We start from the raw sequence: 17,166 nt of genomic DNA, 5'->3' as shown, positions 1-17,166 counted from the left end.
CACACACTGGTGAATTAGGATGGTGTAATTAACACACACTGGTGAATTAGGATGGTGTAATTAACACATACCGCTGTGAATTAGGATGGTGTAATTAACACCTACAGTGTTAAATTTGCTTTTATAGTGTTGATTTAACTGTTAGAATGTTGACTTAGCTTTTACACTGTTGGGTTAACACTTAATTAACCTAATTAAAGTAGTGAATTGGGACAGTTTACGCAACACAGTGTTGAAATAGGTTTATTCTTATAGCGTTGATTTATCTTTTACACTCCTCAATAAACACTGTTTATATTTAATTAACCCTTACAGTGTTCAATCAACATCTACAGTGTTTGTTACAGCTCTGCTTTGGCCTTGTGCTTGGGACCACTGTCGTGCTGAAAGGTGACGTTCCTCCCAAGCTTCAATTTTGTTGTTGTTGTTGTTGTTTTTAGCTGACTGTAGCAGGTTTTCTTAAATACTCCCCTGTATTTTGCTCCATCCTTTCTCTCGTCAATTTTGAAAAGAAGCCCAGGGTTTTTTGAGGATGAAAAGCGTCTCCAGAGCATGATGCTGTCACCACCATGTTTCTATGATGCAGCTTCCTCTTCCTCCCTATTGATCCAGCAGTGCGTACTGGGATATCCACTCCTTTTGGATAGAATTTTACATCCTGTTCATAAGTTCCAATGAAATTCTGTCACCTTATCTTTAACTCTCTTAGAATGCTCCTTAGTCTGCATTTTCATTTTCACACCCTGCCTTCGTCCCTCTTCTGAAGCTCCTGGAAACCTGGGGGGTGAATACTTATGCAAGATCTGAACTACTTGCTGACCAGTAATTGATTTTAGCAGACTTAACTGACATTCCACCGACACGAAGAATATGTCTATTTATCATTTGTTATACATATATAGCTGATAAATTCGGGGAGAAGGAGGGGTGTGTGTGTGTGTGTGTGTGTGTGAATATTTTTGCAACCCACTGTATGTGCATGTGTATGTACTGTACTCAAATGTGTGTACTGTACTGTATGTGTGCATGTGTATTGTATACTGTACATGTACATGTGTGTGTGTGTGTGTGTGTTTTCCCAGGTTCCTATGAACAGAACAGCACTCCATTATTGAACCTGCTGAAGTGGCCTTAAACAGCAGCACACTGAACACAATATAATGTTGCGCGCACACACACACACACACACACGCTCGCGTGCTCGGTTCCCGTCTCAGACCATTTTGGGGCACTTTGCTTTGTCCATCAGTAAACAATGGAGATACGGCACAGTCCTGACAATCACAAGGACAATGCCACTCGTGTCCTTGGATTCGTAATAAAAGTATAAATATATTGACTAAAGCAGCGGCAGATTATTTATTACTGGCAGGAAGAGGCTCCACACTTCCTCCCTCAGTGCCCGAGTTCATCTTTAGACTTAGGGCTTTTCATTTACACAGGACATAAGCCTCAGCTCGGGCTCTGGATTAAGTTGCGTATTGTTTTGTGCTTTGTCAGACAGAAAGCCGAACCAGAGCGTTGCTGGGTGAATCCGGGTTCGAGTCCTCGCGCTATCTGCAGCAGCTGGTTCGAAACATTGCCAACAAAATCCATCCATCATCCCCCCACAGAGCCAAGGCCAAAACGAGCCGGTAGGTAGAGCAGGCTTACGAGAACGCACACACACACACACGATTTACATCTTTAAAGTGGATATTTCATTACACGATAGATTTAAATGCCCTGGTTCTCAAAGTGAAGACCCTCCAGTGGCCCATGAAGTGCAGCAGAGGTCCACAACTTAGGTATTTTTCTTTCATATATATATATATATATATATATATATACACACACACACACACACACGCACTTTCAGCATGGCTCCAATAAATAGTGACACCACGTTTCCCATGATTTATAATGCAGCCACCATTTTGTGGGTCAAACAAAAATCAAACAAAACAAATCAACGCTATTTAAAAACCGTTTAAAAAACAAAACAAAACATAGAACTTCAAGAAAGGAGCGTCACAGAGGCATCATTTACAGGCAAAGGTAAAAAAAAAGTTCAATATTACACAGGACATTCGATGCAGATTTATCTACTGGTTGATCCACAAAATGGCGGACGCGCTGAGTGATCCGGATGTAAACAAAGCAAGTGAAAACTGTCCAAATATTGTTCTACACTTTTAAACTAGGACTCGATTAATATATATATATATATATATATATATATATATATATATATATATATATATATATATATATATATATAATAGTTTGTTTAGAAAATATAAAACTGTACTGTGGGCATTTTCAGTTAAAAGGGTCCTTGACTTTAAAAAGTTTGAGAACCGCTGCCCTAGAATGAAAAGTGCAATAAAGAATGACTCTTTTATTAAAGGATAATAAAAAAAAAAGTTTATTTATGAATCAGTACAAAGAAATATCTCAATTCAACTAAACACTCAGAGAAACTCTTATAGAAAGACAGACGTTTTGCTTGTTAACTGCCAGTGAACCTCCATGTAATACATCTTTTATAAATCTGTCTTTATATGTCATCAAAATGGAGGTCATTCTTCTAAAAAATAAATAAATAAATAAATAAATAAAATTCAGTTTTACACTCATCATGGCTTGAGAGACGTGGAGGGAAACGACAGAGCGAACGAAACATGTTACCGAGAACGAGTTAACTCTTGTGTCTCTCTTGAAGATGTCGGAAAAAACTTAAAGCCCTGACACCGGAGACTCCTTCTGTAAATGTTAAGACAAAAGCCTCCATATCCATAGACACGATGACGTACCGGAGACGTAATCGGCATCTTCTAACCAATCCAGCGCCGTGGCGTAAGTCGTAATACATCAGCTTTATGAGGCTCTAAGAGCTTTGGACCTCTGAGCAAATGAAGTGAAAATTGAAGCTAATAATATTAATGAGCGAAGCTCCAGGAAATCAGATCAGCTGCTGAAAGTAAAAATAGCAATACCGCAGCATCCTTCCAGAACGTTCCGAGTACAAAAACAGCGGGGAGCGAAGTGCAGGAGGATATCCTATCCACGGAAGATGGTACTTAGAGGTCCTCATGAACTACATTCACATCCAGCAAGACAGCAGAGGGACACTTTCATCTTATTCTTCTTACATTGTAGCGCTGTTAGCGCTGGGTCGTAGAGTACGCACTGCTAGTTCCGAATAAAGAGACTAGCGTGACGTGATTAACACGGGTTAGTCCTTGTTTCCTGCTTCTAGCTACAGGTTACGCTAACAACACCAGCGATCGCGGGTTTTAGGGGCGGGGCTTGCACACAGCACACGTAGAATGGTCCGAAAGATTGTAGTTTATACAAAAACACGTGTGTGTGTGTGTGTGTGTGTTATAAGAAGGTTAATACAACTCTCTGTAGTGCTGTGATGAATTGCGTAGGAAATAAAACGCGACATTATACTGTAGGAATCTATTCAACGCTACATCTCTTGATAAATTTGCGTTTTTCATGAAGAAAAAAAAAGATCTTTGCTCATGTCTCGATAAGCAAGTGAGACAGAATTTAAATAAAGAAATAAATCTGTGTACACGTTCATGACTTAAAAGGTGTAGTCAGCAATTTTGCTCAGCATAATGTAAACTAACCAAGCCGCTTCGTTCGCCATTTCCTCCAAAGCCACGCCCCAAAATGTGGCTGTTCCACAGACACCCAAGTCTCTCTGAGCAGGTACACTGTGAGGAATGTGCTCACAAAAAAATAATAATAAACTCCAGTCCGATTTAAAAAAAATCACTGACCACACCTTTAATCAAATCGATTTATTTATTTATTTATTCATTCGTTCATTCATGCAGCACTGTTTTGTCTCATCCACATCCAAGCGAACTCACAGTCTGAGCGAACACGCAGTCTGACCGAGTGCGGTTGTAAAGTTACAGATCATTAGTAAGCACTAGAGTAAATAAGTGTTGTTTATTTTATTATTTTAGTGTTTTAGCCTTGAGGCTAACAGGCCTATCAGAGAGCTCGAGTGTGTTATCTGTGCGTCTGGCTGGGTGTCCTCATCGGAACGCTCCTGAAGTGTGGCTGCTACAGGTGTGGTCCTCTCTCTCTCTCTCTCCTCATCTCTCTCTCTCTCTCATCTCCTTTCCCTCGACCCTGACACACTCCAAATCTGGCATCGAGCTCACCACATGCACAGTTCACACACACACACAAGCCGAGGCACACGCCAGCGTCTCCCCCCACGCCGTGACCATGACGCACGCCAAATCTCCTGATCGCAACCAGCTACGGTTTCACTATACACACACACACACACACACACACACCTTTACTTCGTCTCTTATTCACCGACAAGGCTACAGAATTCTTCTGATGCCGCTGTTTTCTCGACTCTAATTGCTCCAGTCTTTAGCAAAACCCTAAAGACAGAGGTCCGATTTTTGTTCCTCGCAGGTCGAATACTCTGCATAACTGCCCTTCATGAATTTCTTGAAAACGATTCTATCAATTAAGACCATCTCATGGCCAAAGAATCATAATGCGTGTCTAAGCAACTAATACGTCGACTAATTACTCCACATCTGCGCTTCATTGCTCACACTGTCAGATGTACAATAAACCCGCCAGCTATCTGAATCACAAGGGAAAGTCGCAGGTGATGAAACGGAGGCGTATATTTAAAAAAAAAAAAAAAAAAAAAAAAAAAAAAAAAAAAAAAAAGAATGTTTGGGGATGTCGTACAGGATATTAAAGCGGCGATAAGTGGAGACCTTGCCGCCTCCGATGGCCCACGGTTCCTCCGCACATCAAACGGGTTCCTCTCCCGAATCTTTCTCTTCTCCTGTCTTCCTACAGCTCCCACATTCTAAAGCCCGTCTCCCAACAGGTGTGAGCGTGTAGCGTGGAGCGCCGTGCACGAAAAAATATCATCACAGGACTCAAAAACTGAGATCCCGGAAGAGCTTGAAATCGTTTGGTCGAATTTGTTACAACACAGCTAAACACTCTGTAAAAAAAAAAAGAATAAAAAATAAAAAACATCCAGCTAGATTTCCATATGAGCTCAGCGTGTCGTGTCACTAAACGATCGCGCGTAAGAACCCACGTGTTAAGCTCGGCATCCGGCTAGCTTGCTTACTTATTCTACATCCGTGTTAATCCGGATACATCCGGAAACCGCGTTTTCACTTTTCTTTTTAACGCTGGCGTTTTCGAACATTTTCCACACTGAAACGTCTGGAAACGCTTACATCTCTATACCGCGCACGTGTAAAAACGTAAGAAGCTCCGGCCCGCGTCATTTCCGTCGGGCGTTTATTTAAACGTGACTCGCGAGGTTGTACAAAGTGACATTAACGTTTAGGCTATCAAACGGGACTGCGGGCACAACGACCGCGGTACAACGTCGTCCACCGTCTTGTTCGTTTCGAGTCGAACGGGTCACGTGACTAAAAATACGCCGTCGTTTTTAAATATGTCCGTTATCTCATTCGTCCGCTTGGGAGACGACGTTTTCGCCGGACAAAAACTCCGTCTCGGTGTGAGCGGAAGGCCAAAGCGTAGAGGAAAAAGAAGCGTTTTGAGATTTATCCGGATTAACCTAGCCGTAGCGAATGTTAGCGACGGTTGCTACGATAACCGTATACTTTGGAAGGAGTCTCCAGTGTCAGCACTCAGTAAGTTTATGACAAGTTGCGTTTGGTTTTTTTTGTTGTTTGTTTGTTTGTTTTATTAACTACAAGAAGAAGAAAAAACAAAAGTGCGGCCGGTGAGGGAACGTGTGTTTCTAGCTACTATACCGTGGAACTAGCTTCTTAGATTAAACATAACTATAAACGGATAAAAAGTATGACGTGTCCTTCTTCCATTAATAAACGGTTGCTAGCTTTGGAAATTGTTGTCATATAAGAGGAATACAACACTCCAGGATGTGCTGTTTCGGGGAAATAATCACTCGAGGTGTGTTAACAGTACAACCACCATGTTGTTGGTTATTTTCCTAGAACAGCACGACATGGAGTGTTTTATTCTTCACATAAATCCACGACGAGTGTCGGTTAATGCACATATTTTCAGTTATTAAAGCATGCTCTCTCTCTCTCTCACACACACACACACACACACAGTGTTGAGTAGGACAGAAGGGCCGATGGAGTTAGCAGCGTGAGGGCAGCAGCAGCCTTGAGGAGAGGGTGCAGGAGTGAAGGTCAGATATGAGAGGGGCTTCGTCCTGGAACAGCTTGTTAAAAGAGAGAGGGAAAAAAAGGAGAGCGAGAGAGAGAGAGAAAGAGAGAGAGAGAGGAAGAGTGGAGTGGAGGAGGAGGGGTTTTGTCGTTGTTGATTGGCCTTGAGCGGATGCTTAATGTGCTCTGGAGCCCTGGCCACGTGGGGAACGCTGATGTAAATGCTGACAGCTACAAATCGGCCCTGAGATAACCCAAACACAGCACGGGTCAGCGAGGTGGAGGGAGACGCTGCTCTCTGCCCATCTCTCTTCCTCTCTCTTTCCATCTCGCGCTCTCTCCCACACGTGTTCCGTTCCCTCGTTCATTCCACACGCTCTTCTACACACACCTGGAGTGCACTATACAGTAAACTATACGGTTTTTTTTCCAGGAAGTTTTTAATTAATACTAATACATTCAACATGGCTGCTCCCAGCATCAGCAGTAAACACGCCGGCACTTCTTACTTTTAAATGAGTTAGACCGTATATATACACAACTACACTCAGCCATCCACTTTAATAGGAACACCCGTGAACCTGCTCGTTTATGTTATCATGCAGCACAATGCACGACGTCATGCAGATACGGGTCTGGAGCTTCAGTTCATGTTCAGATCGAACATCAGAGTGAAGAAATAACGTCTGATCTCTGTGCGGCGTGGTCGTCGGTGCCACACGGGCTGGTTTGAGTATTCCAGAAACTGCCGATCTCCTGGGACGTTCACACACGATAGCGTCCAGGGTTTATACAGAATGAGGGGAGGGTCTGCAGGCTGATACGCCTTGCCGACGAGACGGATCAGAGGACACGAGCAGACTGGTCTGAGCTGACAGGAAGTCTATAGTAACTCAGATAATCACTTTTTACAAACGTGCCGAGCAGAAAAGCATCTCAGAACGCACACGTCAAACCCGACGTGGTCTTCTGCTGCTGTAGAACGATTTTACGCGTGGTGCTGCCGCCACACGATTGGCTGAGTAGATGAGCAGGATTACACTCGGATGGTACAGGTATTCCTATCAGATCGATCAGCACGTATAGACTGTATATTCGCTCGTTAAATCTATAAACACCGACTACACGGTTCATCGTTTTTGAAGACGAATCACGGTTAGCTGGCGAACACCCTCCTGAAAAAACCCCCCCCAAAAACAATAGAAACCCTCACAGAATTTGTAATGGTTTTAATGGGAATTGTATTGGTTTTAATGGTTAGCTGATGGATTGTAATGGGATTCGTAGTGGAAACCATTAGAATTTCTGTTAAGGTTTCTATTGGGGGTTTTTATTCTTCAGCAGGGTAGAATTTTAAATGATTATTTTGTTTTAAATCCCAGATTTTCAGTGTGGTCTCAGATATATTGGAATATAGGAAATGTATTCTCATACAGACGTCAAATCATCAAAACGTCGGTAAAACATATCGCTATAGTAGTCTTACGAACATTTCAGGAGATATTAATGGCATTAAACGAGAAGCTCTTTGCCAAAGGAATAAACGTGAATGTAGATATAAATGAATGGATAGATACTGGAAACACTGGGGGGAAGAAGAAGACGACCGTATAAATTGTTTTTGTTAGTAAATGAATGAAATCTGATTGATTGTTATAGTTAACTGCACTTATATCTTTGTTTAGTTTGTCGGGGGTGGAGGGCGATTTGGAGGCCTTCAGCTCTCTCGGGTACATGCTTTTCTCCTCAGGAAAACATCTCGGTACATGTAGGGTGCTTTGTCTCAGCTGCGCCGTGTGCTTTGTGCTTCTCGTATTCGCTCAGACAATAATAAAACACGGTGAATACGTGTCCTCACGTTCACGGTGCACGTGCTCCATCATCGTTACGCAGCGTTCAAAGCCGTCTGTACGGCCTCGTCACAAACCCCTGAGCCGGTAGGGTACAGCTGAGGGAAATGTCCATATCATGTAAAGGTTTTCAGATTAAGTGTAGTTTACGTTTAGAAATCGGTCACATGTTTTGCTGTGCGCTTGCTGCCATGTTTTAGCAAATAGTGTGAAGGAGAGAAGGGGGGAAAAATCCTAGAAGGGTATGGGCTTCATGATTTAGTTTTTCCTCCATGAGGAGGAATTGTTCAATTGTGAATCAGCTCCTTGGTTAATGCTCATGCTAATGACATCAAAATAAATAATAGAAGAAATAAAAAATTAAATAAGGATCTAAAGAAATTCTTCAAAAACAATTAAATATGTTTTTAAGTGTCACATTAATTAATATACTGAGCAGTAAAGAATTAACAGTAAAACAACCAAATAACAATGTAATCAAATTATAATAAATAATATAATGTGAGGAATAAATACTGAATAAAATCCACTGGAATAAATATATATTATATATATATACACACACACACACACACACACACACACACACACACACACACACACATAAATACAGGTGCATCTCAAAAAAATTAATATTGTGGAAAAGTTTGTTTTTTACCATAATTTAATTACAAAAGTGGACTTTCATATTTTCTAGATTCGTTACACATCAAATGAAATATTTCAAGCCTTTTTTTTTTTTTTTTGAATCTCGATGATTACAGCTTACAGTTCACGGAAATCAAAAATCCGGTATCTCAAAATATTCCAATAAAGAGTTTATAATACGGAAAAGTCGACCTGAGAAGACTTTAATCAGCGAAAGGTTTCCTGAGCCTTTAATCTCCCAGTCTGGTTCAGTATAATAAAAATCATTATTTCAAGCCACATATAGGGAGTAGAAAAGCAGTTCATTTTCTAATTTCCTCCTGATTGGCTACGGCACGACCTGCCAATAGATTCAACACTAACATCTTCTGAACTGTTGCTCTATACATTTCCAATAAAGACCGCGGGGGGAAACAAATCTGAGAACATACAATGGAGCAGCAACAAAACTGGGAAGAAAACAGGGTCCATGTTTAAAATAAATAAAGAAGTCAGGTAGGAAGGAAGGCAGGAAGGAAGAAAGGAAGTCAGGAAGGAAGGAAGGAAAGTAGGAAGGCAGTCAGGTAGGAAGGAAGGCAGGAAGGAAGGAAGGAAGTCAGGAAGGAAGGAAGGAATGAAGTCAGGAAGGAAGGAAGAAAAGAAGGAAGGAAGGAAGGAAGAAAAGAAGGAAGGAAGGAAGGAAGAAAAGAAGTCAGGAAGTCAGGAAGGAAGGAAAGAAGGAAATAAGGAAGAAAGGAAGTCAGGAAGGAAGGAAGGAAGAGAAGGAAGTCAGGGAGGAAGAAAGGAAGTCAGGAAGGAAGGAAGAAAAGAAGGAAGGGAGGAAGGAAGGAAGTCAGGAAGGAATGAAGTCAGGAAGGAAGGAAGAAAAGAAGGAAGGGAGGAAGGAAGAAAAGAAGGAAGGGAGGAAGAAAGGAAGTCAGGAAGGAAGGAAGGAATGAAGTCAGGAAGGAAGGAAGAAAAGAAAGAAGGGAGGAAGAAAGGAAGTCAGGAAGGAAGGAAGGAATGAAGTCAGGAAGGAAGGAAGAAAAGAAGGAAGGGAGGAAGAAAGGAAGTCAGGAAGGAGAGAAGGAAGGAAGGAAAGAAGGAAGTCAGGAAGGAAGGAAGTCTGGAAGAAAGTTTGGACAGAATGAAGGAAGTCAGGAAGAAAGGAAAGAAGGAAGTCAGGAAGAAAGGAAGGAAGGAAAGAAGGAAGTCAGGAAGAAAGGAAGGAAGGAAAGAAGGAAGTCAGGAAGGAAGGAAGTCTCACCAGTTAATTCAATGTCTCTAGATTAAGGTTTTTACATTTCTAGTTTTATATTTCTTATTTTAAAGACATATGTTGTTCATGCCCTTCTGAGTGAATACTATAATGGAGTCATTTATAGTAATACAGCCATAAAATGAAGGGAAATTAGGAGTTACTAATTTATTATTTACTGTGTGCTAACTTACACCATTATTAGCTCATAATTTTTCCTGCTTGTTTTTATTTCTTTTCTTTTTTCTTTTTTTTTTTATAAACCCGATTGAAGGGACTGCTGTTTTCAAGTGTAACCATACCTGTTAAAAAAAAAAAAATAGAAAGAAAAAAAAAGGTTCCAAGTAGATTTTTGACTTCTTCAGCCTTCAGGCATCTCAGAAGTTCATAGTAAGCTCTACAAATTCTCAGAGCTGTAGGGAAACAAGGTTGTTTTTTTGTTTTTTTTTAACAGTTAACGGCAAACATGATTTTTCTTCTGTGTGCAGATTTACATTGAATCGTTTATTGGACTCTTTTATTCAAAATGCACAGATAACTGAAGGATTCATAACTTGAAAGAAATTGCTGGAATGGTCAAGGTGGTGACAAAAAACAATTTCAAACACACAATACAAGAAAGAATCTGTAACGCAAAAAAAATATATATATAGTGTGTAATCCTACACACAGACGGAACAGGAATGTCTTTAGACCTTTGTGAAAAGAATAAAGACGCGAGGTTGTACAGAGTGAACATTTACTCAGCGAGGAGCGAGGAGGCTGAATCAGGGAGCTCTTCCTCTATGAGTGCATTCAGATCTCAGGGAAATTGTTTCTCAGAAGTTTTGGACCAAGATAAAGGAGATGAGCTGATCAAACACAGGAATACTTGGAGCAGGGAAAACAGCCAGAACTTTCTTCATCAGTAGCGCCTCATGAGTGCAGCTGTAACTCTTTGGTTAAAGGCATCGCTGAGGATCAACGGTAGACGGTTCTGAAGACATGAGCATGATGTGGTGGGTGGGTTTGTGTCTCAGAGCAAGCACGTGTCCCTCCTCCACTTCACCCTCCTAGATTGGTAGTTGCCATGTTATTTGGTTGGTGATTCTATGTATGGGAGAAAACTTCACTTCCAAGTAGAGCCCCTTTAGAAACCCTTCATGAACCATTTTCTGTAGGTCTTAATTCCTTAGAGGCCAAGCTTTAAGGGGACCAAATCTGTTCAGATCACTCGATAATCTCTTGAGGAAATAATGCCCAAGAGAGTTCTTCCTTGTCTCATAAATAAGTGATAAAAGGTTTAGCGGACAGACTAAAGTGGACTCGATGCAAGTTTTGGTATGCACTTAGAAATAGGGTTCCTCAACCAGGGTTGTTAACGGATCTAGCATTCTCAAGGGGTTCGTGATCCAAATAATCAATACATTTGAGCATATTAAAACAGTTTCAGATGCATTCATGAGGCTCTACAATCCTAGCCTTTCAAGCCTGATGTCCAGCTTTCGCAAAAGAGACTGGTACATTATCCTTAATATCCTTAAACAAAGCAGGCTCCTTAAGGGTTCCCTAAACAAATCTTTGGTTAGTCAATCTCTACAATAGAAGGCTTTTCTTTCAGAGCTCATTGAGAACGCTAGAACCATTAAGAACGCTTGAGGAACCCTTCTCTATGGATAAGAGTATACATATTTGGGGACATATCTGGTGTCCTCGACACACACCTGTATTGCTAGACACCAGATATGTCCCCTGCATTTGTCAAATAACTGATTGGGTTCTGTGCAGAGGCTACAGGACAGGACAACGGCCTGGTGGCCAAGAACTGATGGAATGGGGAACAATGAAAAATGACCACTGAAGGCCATGAAAGTGGAGTAAAAACTCCAATGAGAAACCTACAGCGACAATTTACTTCTCCACCAAACAGTGTGTGGATCGCTACAGATCCAAACCAAGGACTGTCCATATCCTGGTTTGATAGACCAACATACGAAATGTAAAGGAGTATTTGGATCAAAAAGCCTATACACCAGCTATACACCAAATAACCACTGGGGATGTTGAGGACTGGTCACTCCACATGAGTTTGAATGAAAAACATGACTAAATCCAGAACTATGACCTTGCAAACAACGCAACTAGAAAAATATCAAGAGTACAAGACCCTGACCTGAACTGAACATACTTGAGAACTTTACCCCAATCAATATATTTTCTTGACTCTTAATCATAAGTCAGCCTTGCCCATGACTCTAAAACAGCTGAGTCAGAGAGGCCTTAGTGACTCGTCTCTCTCTGTCACAGCTCTGTTTACTCTGCCGGACGAGCAGGAGTTCAGCCGAGCAGAGCTATCACCGAATAAACATTATCCAGCGGCCCAGCCTCTTCGGCTGCTGGAGCTAGACTCAGGAGGTGGATTGATGGGGCTCCGTCCCAGGGGCGTCACTCGATGTGTGTTTGTTTATGTGGAAGTGATAAAGCCCTGCCCAAAAACAATGTCCATCCACTGCTGGTTATGAACTGGGTTGCAAAGTCATATATATTAAGTGTCCAGAATTTGCTGACTGGTCTGCCTGACATAAGGCTAGGTCGAGATGATATCAATTTACTCAGAGGGGAGGTTTAAAAAAACACACACACACAAACATGTATTTCATGAGAAGGTTAAAGATAGATAACCAGACAGGCACATCGTGTGGAGAAGAGCCCAAAAACTAACCGTGTAAGTTCACATAAATGTAAAAACGTTATCTGTGAATTCTCCAATGGACAGCGCTTCACCATCAAACAGTACAACCTGCCATGACTCGCGTATGAATCCGAACCCAGAAGTACCGGAAATACTCTTTAATGCCATCCACACACCAAAACACTATCAAGGGTGCCAATACTTTAATCTTCGGCGAGGATAAATTGGGAGCAAATGCCCATTTCATGCCATCCACACACCAAAACACCATCCAGGCTGCCATACATTTGCATATGACTGCCCCTCGAGCAAGATATCCACACCTACTTTTACATCATCGCACGGTCGGCCCCACCCACTTGCGCACGGTCGCTGAAAACAGTTCCGCACGTGTCACGGCAGGTGACGTTGATAATTAATTAAAAGGCAAAGACGTTAGCCAATCATAGTAGTGGGTGGTTACATCGAAGTCTTAAAGGTAAAGGACACAAAAATCGATCGTTGTAGTCAGAGGGTCAGAGACAGGGTGGAAAAAGGTCATAAATTCCTACATTTTGTATGTTTTTGTTGTGCAAAGAAACTTTACTAATATTATAATTACACCTCAGAAAAGATCATAAAAACGGTTTTTAAATAAAAAATAAACATGTCACGACCCCTTTAAGAGTAAGTATAAATCCGCCTGGGATGAGCAACAGGACAGTGTTCAGGATGACAGCAGCAGAGCTTAGGTCCAAATCTACACGGACATTATGCACTGAATTTTTGGGAATTGCAAAAGGGAAGGGAAATGCCGCTGAGGATAAATCACAAGTACAGAAAGTTCCAAGGATGACTCGAGTAGATCTGTAGAGACGAGAGAGACGAGAGAAAGAGAGAAGCCACAACATTAGAGTTGTGTCAGTATCAGGCAAGAATTTCAACACTCTTCTTTATAGTCTTTATCACCTGCTGCATTTTTCTTCCCGTTTTTTTTTTTTTCCACCAGCCGCTACATTTTTTTTTAGAAGAACATTTTTCACTATTCAGTCTCTTCAAGCGAATAAATGTTTTTTTTTTGTGCGTTTTTTGTCGGTCGGTCGAGACGTGATATGGGATTGATGACACAAACGCACACAAAACGTTTCACAGTTGCATAAGATTCACATTTATTTGGTTTCAAGTCCTAAAACATTCTACACATGCTTTCATAACACGTATGGGTCACATTTTTATTTTATTTTTTTTTCCACAGGTAGTTAAAGTAAGAGTTGCAGATGAAAGAGGTCAGAGATGTAGCTTAGGAAAAGCACCTCAGACAGCACTCCTAAAACACGGGCTTGATATATATACGTGCCTATTGCTGTGATTACGTGCCAGATCATCGCGTCCCGGTTCCTGAGCGAGTGAACGATCGAGTAGCGTGAAAGGCCAAACTTAGCAAAACATAGCTGCGTTCGAGTATTACAGTGTTTACGAGAAATTCTCCAAGTCGATGTTTTGCAGTACATCAGAACCTACAGTACGTTGGTCGATAAGTCGAAGTAACTCCGAGTGTCCTTTTCTTCATTTACGATATTTAAAAAAAAAAAAAAAATCCCCTTTGTCTTCTCTACCTTTCTTAGAAGTGGCTTAAATCATAAAAACAAACAAACAAACAAACAAAACAAAACAACAACTTTATATAGTGCTAACAAAGTCACTACTTTCCTCCAAAGAGTGTGAAGGTGGTGGGTTTAAAAAAAAAAAAAAAACACTAAACTAAAAACCTTAACAACTTATTGAATCCAAATTTCTCGTAAAGACTGTGAACACTGGAAAAGTTGATGTTTCTGGCAGTTTGGTCTAATTTTCACTGTCACACTGAGCTTATACTTGGCGTCCATTTTTATTAGTTGCCTAGCAACAGTGTATTCATGAAATTATCCACTTAAACAGTGACCTTGTTGAAAGTTCCATCTGAACGCCTGCCATGTCCTGAAGATGATATATCATGTGTGTGTGTATATATATATATATATATATATATATATATATATATATATATATATATATATATATATATATATATATATATAAATCGGTTTTAAGGAGCATGTCTATTCCCTGAGACAGCAGCTACACGCAGAACCTCCTCATCTGCCTCCATTTTTAATTTTTTTTTTTTTTTTTTTGTATAAGCCCCAACATTCACCGTTGTGTCTTCCATTAAAGTTTCAAGTGTGTAAAACTGATAGCACTTTTGATAGTCTTATAAGGGCCAATCAGCATACCCGTAGCCATCAAATAAAAAGAAAAAGCTGATTGGCCAAAAAGTGTCACAGCATTATCAATGATTACAGTGGGTAAACAACGACACACACACACACAAAAAAAAAAAAATACAAAGCTTGTAAACAGCAGTCATCGATATAACGTCAGCAATGACAAGAATTACATTCTTCATGAAAAGAATTCACACCAAAAAAAAAAAAAAAAAAAAAAAAAATCAAACAGTGTTTACAACATCAAATATAATACTGGTTAGTTTAAAGGACGATGTCATCATTGCACTGAGGAAACGGAACCGAAGAGAACGGAGCGGTGAAATATCCAGCGATCCGGCGTACGTTACTGAGGAAAACGCGCGCGCATGCTGTTACGAGCGACACACACGGAAACCGATCTTGACGGTGCTATGAAACCAATAAATAGAGGTTTTTTTTTTCTTTAATGAAAGTACGCAACATGATGACACACACACGAAAAAAAAAAATAAAGAGGTAGTTTCAATGTAGAAATTGCAAAAAAAGAGGGGAGGGGAGGGAGAGAGAGCGAGAGAGAGAGAGAAAAAGTACAAATGAGAAACAAAAACACAATTCGTAAGGACAATTCAAAATATATATCAAAGAAGAACTTCGGAAAGAAAAACGTTTCGGAGGTCGGCTAACGGTTTAACGCACGTTAACGAGTAAAAATCGTAGGCTTCGTTCGGGAGCGCGCTTCCTGAGAAAGGCCTATTGCGAACGGGAAATTCAATGCCGCTACACAATGCGATGCGATGTGTCCGTCGCTTGTGGAGAACTTCGGAGCTCGGAATGAATCGCGAACGACCTTTCCTATCGAGTCCTAGCGATCGACAAAGACTCGCAGGTTACAAAGGGTCTTACAAAGGGGTCTAAGTAGAGGGGTCTGTATGGAGTGAAGTATCTCTGAATGAAAGAAGAAGAAGAAAAAGAAAAAAAAAAAAGAAATCTCTGCGCTTCAGAGAATCCTCACGAGGTTCGTGGACCCGCGTCTCAACCTCAGCTGCCGGGCGGAATTAGTCGAATAGACCTCTGAGACACGTGTTCGAGAGTTCGACAGCACTTAAAAGAAAAAGGCTGGTGTGTGCTTATGTGTGTGTGTGTGTGTATATGCATGTGTACTTGTAATCCAAGATGTCAAAAATGTTTCCAGGCTGAACGACCGTACACTGTACCACGTCTTGAAAGAGCATCACGTACGTATTCCTCGGCCCGGTCTCGTAGGAGCTACAAGTAACACACACGTGCCCGGAAAAAAAAAAAAAAAGAAGGAGAAGAAGAAGAAAAAAAAAAAGAAAGTTCAGCATGACCTCTGATAATGAGACGTCAACACTGAGCACCGGAAAAAGCGATAGGCCTTCACCCTACACCACACACACCGAAAGCGTAAAGGGGGGGGGGGATATCCACAATAGTAGGTAAAAAAATTAAACATGGAATAAGGTATACAACAACAAAAGGACGAAAATAACAAAAAGACTGCAGTGATGAATGAAACTGCTTTTTTTCTCATGAGGGAAAGTAATATAAAGTGGTAAGATTTGGTCTAAACAGCCTACTAAACGGCGTATTAGTCTAATTACTCTAGGCACGTCCTTTTCCTCTTTTTTAATCCGTGCTTATCCCTGATTATTTTGTTCCGTTACCACTGAGGTGTAGCTGCGTTCGAGAGGCCTTGAGGTGGAGGACGGGGAGCCGGGCATCACCGAGCCACCCGTCTTCGCTGTGACCCTCTGCTCGTCATTGTCTGCTGCAAAAATATGTAAACATTACTCGACTTTTTCAGATTTTTTTTTTTTTTTTTTTTTTAAACCTCTCGACGATTTTTGGAATGTTTCAACTGTTTGGCTTAGCAACAAAACATCTCGGCGGTCCCAAGGACGCCGTTCTCGCTTAACCATCAGGTCTTCGGAGATTGATATTTAACATCATTTAAACTAACAAACGGCCTTCTGGGAGGAAAAAAAAAAAAAAACAACCCCCAAAAAAACAACTAACGAACGGAAAATAAACCGACAACCCCTTTCTTTCTTGGATAAAATGAAAAGTATTTTAAAAACACCAACAACAACAACCTACTACAGACTACAACCTTACTACACCTAGAAACCTATATCACTGTGATATCTGAGCTTGAGTGACGGCTTTTTAAAAAAAAAAAAAAAAAAAAGAGAGAAAAGAAAAAAAAAAAAGCCTGCTTTTACATTGAACATTTATCTCGTCTCATCATCACTTTCCACTAATGTTTCCCAAGTTCCTGGGAGCTACAAGGCTAATGTAGCTAACAAGGAATGGAAGGCTATAGCCACCAAGTGAACATCAGATTTTC

Source organism: Ictalurus furcatus, chromosome 5 (genome assembly GCF_023375685.1).
Source record: "Ictalurus furcatus strain D&B chromosome 5, Billie_1.0, whole genome shotgun sequence".
Lineage (NCBI taxonomy): Eukaryota > Metazoa > Chordata > Actinopteri > Siluriformes > Ictaluridae > Ictalurus > Ictalurus furcatus.
This window is presented reverse-complemented; position numbering follows the sequence as displayed.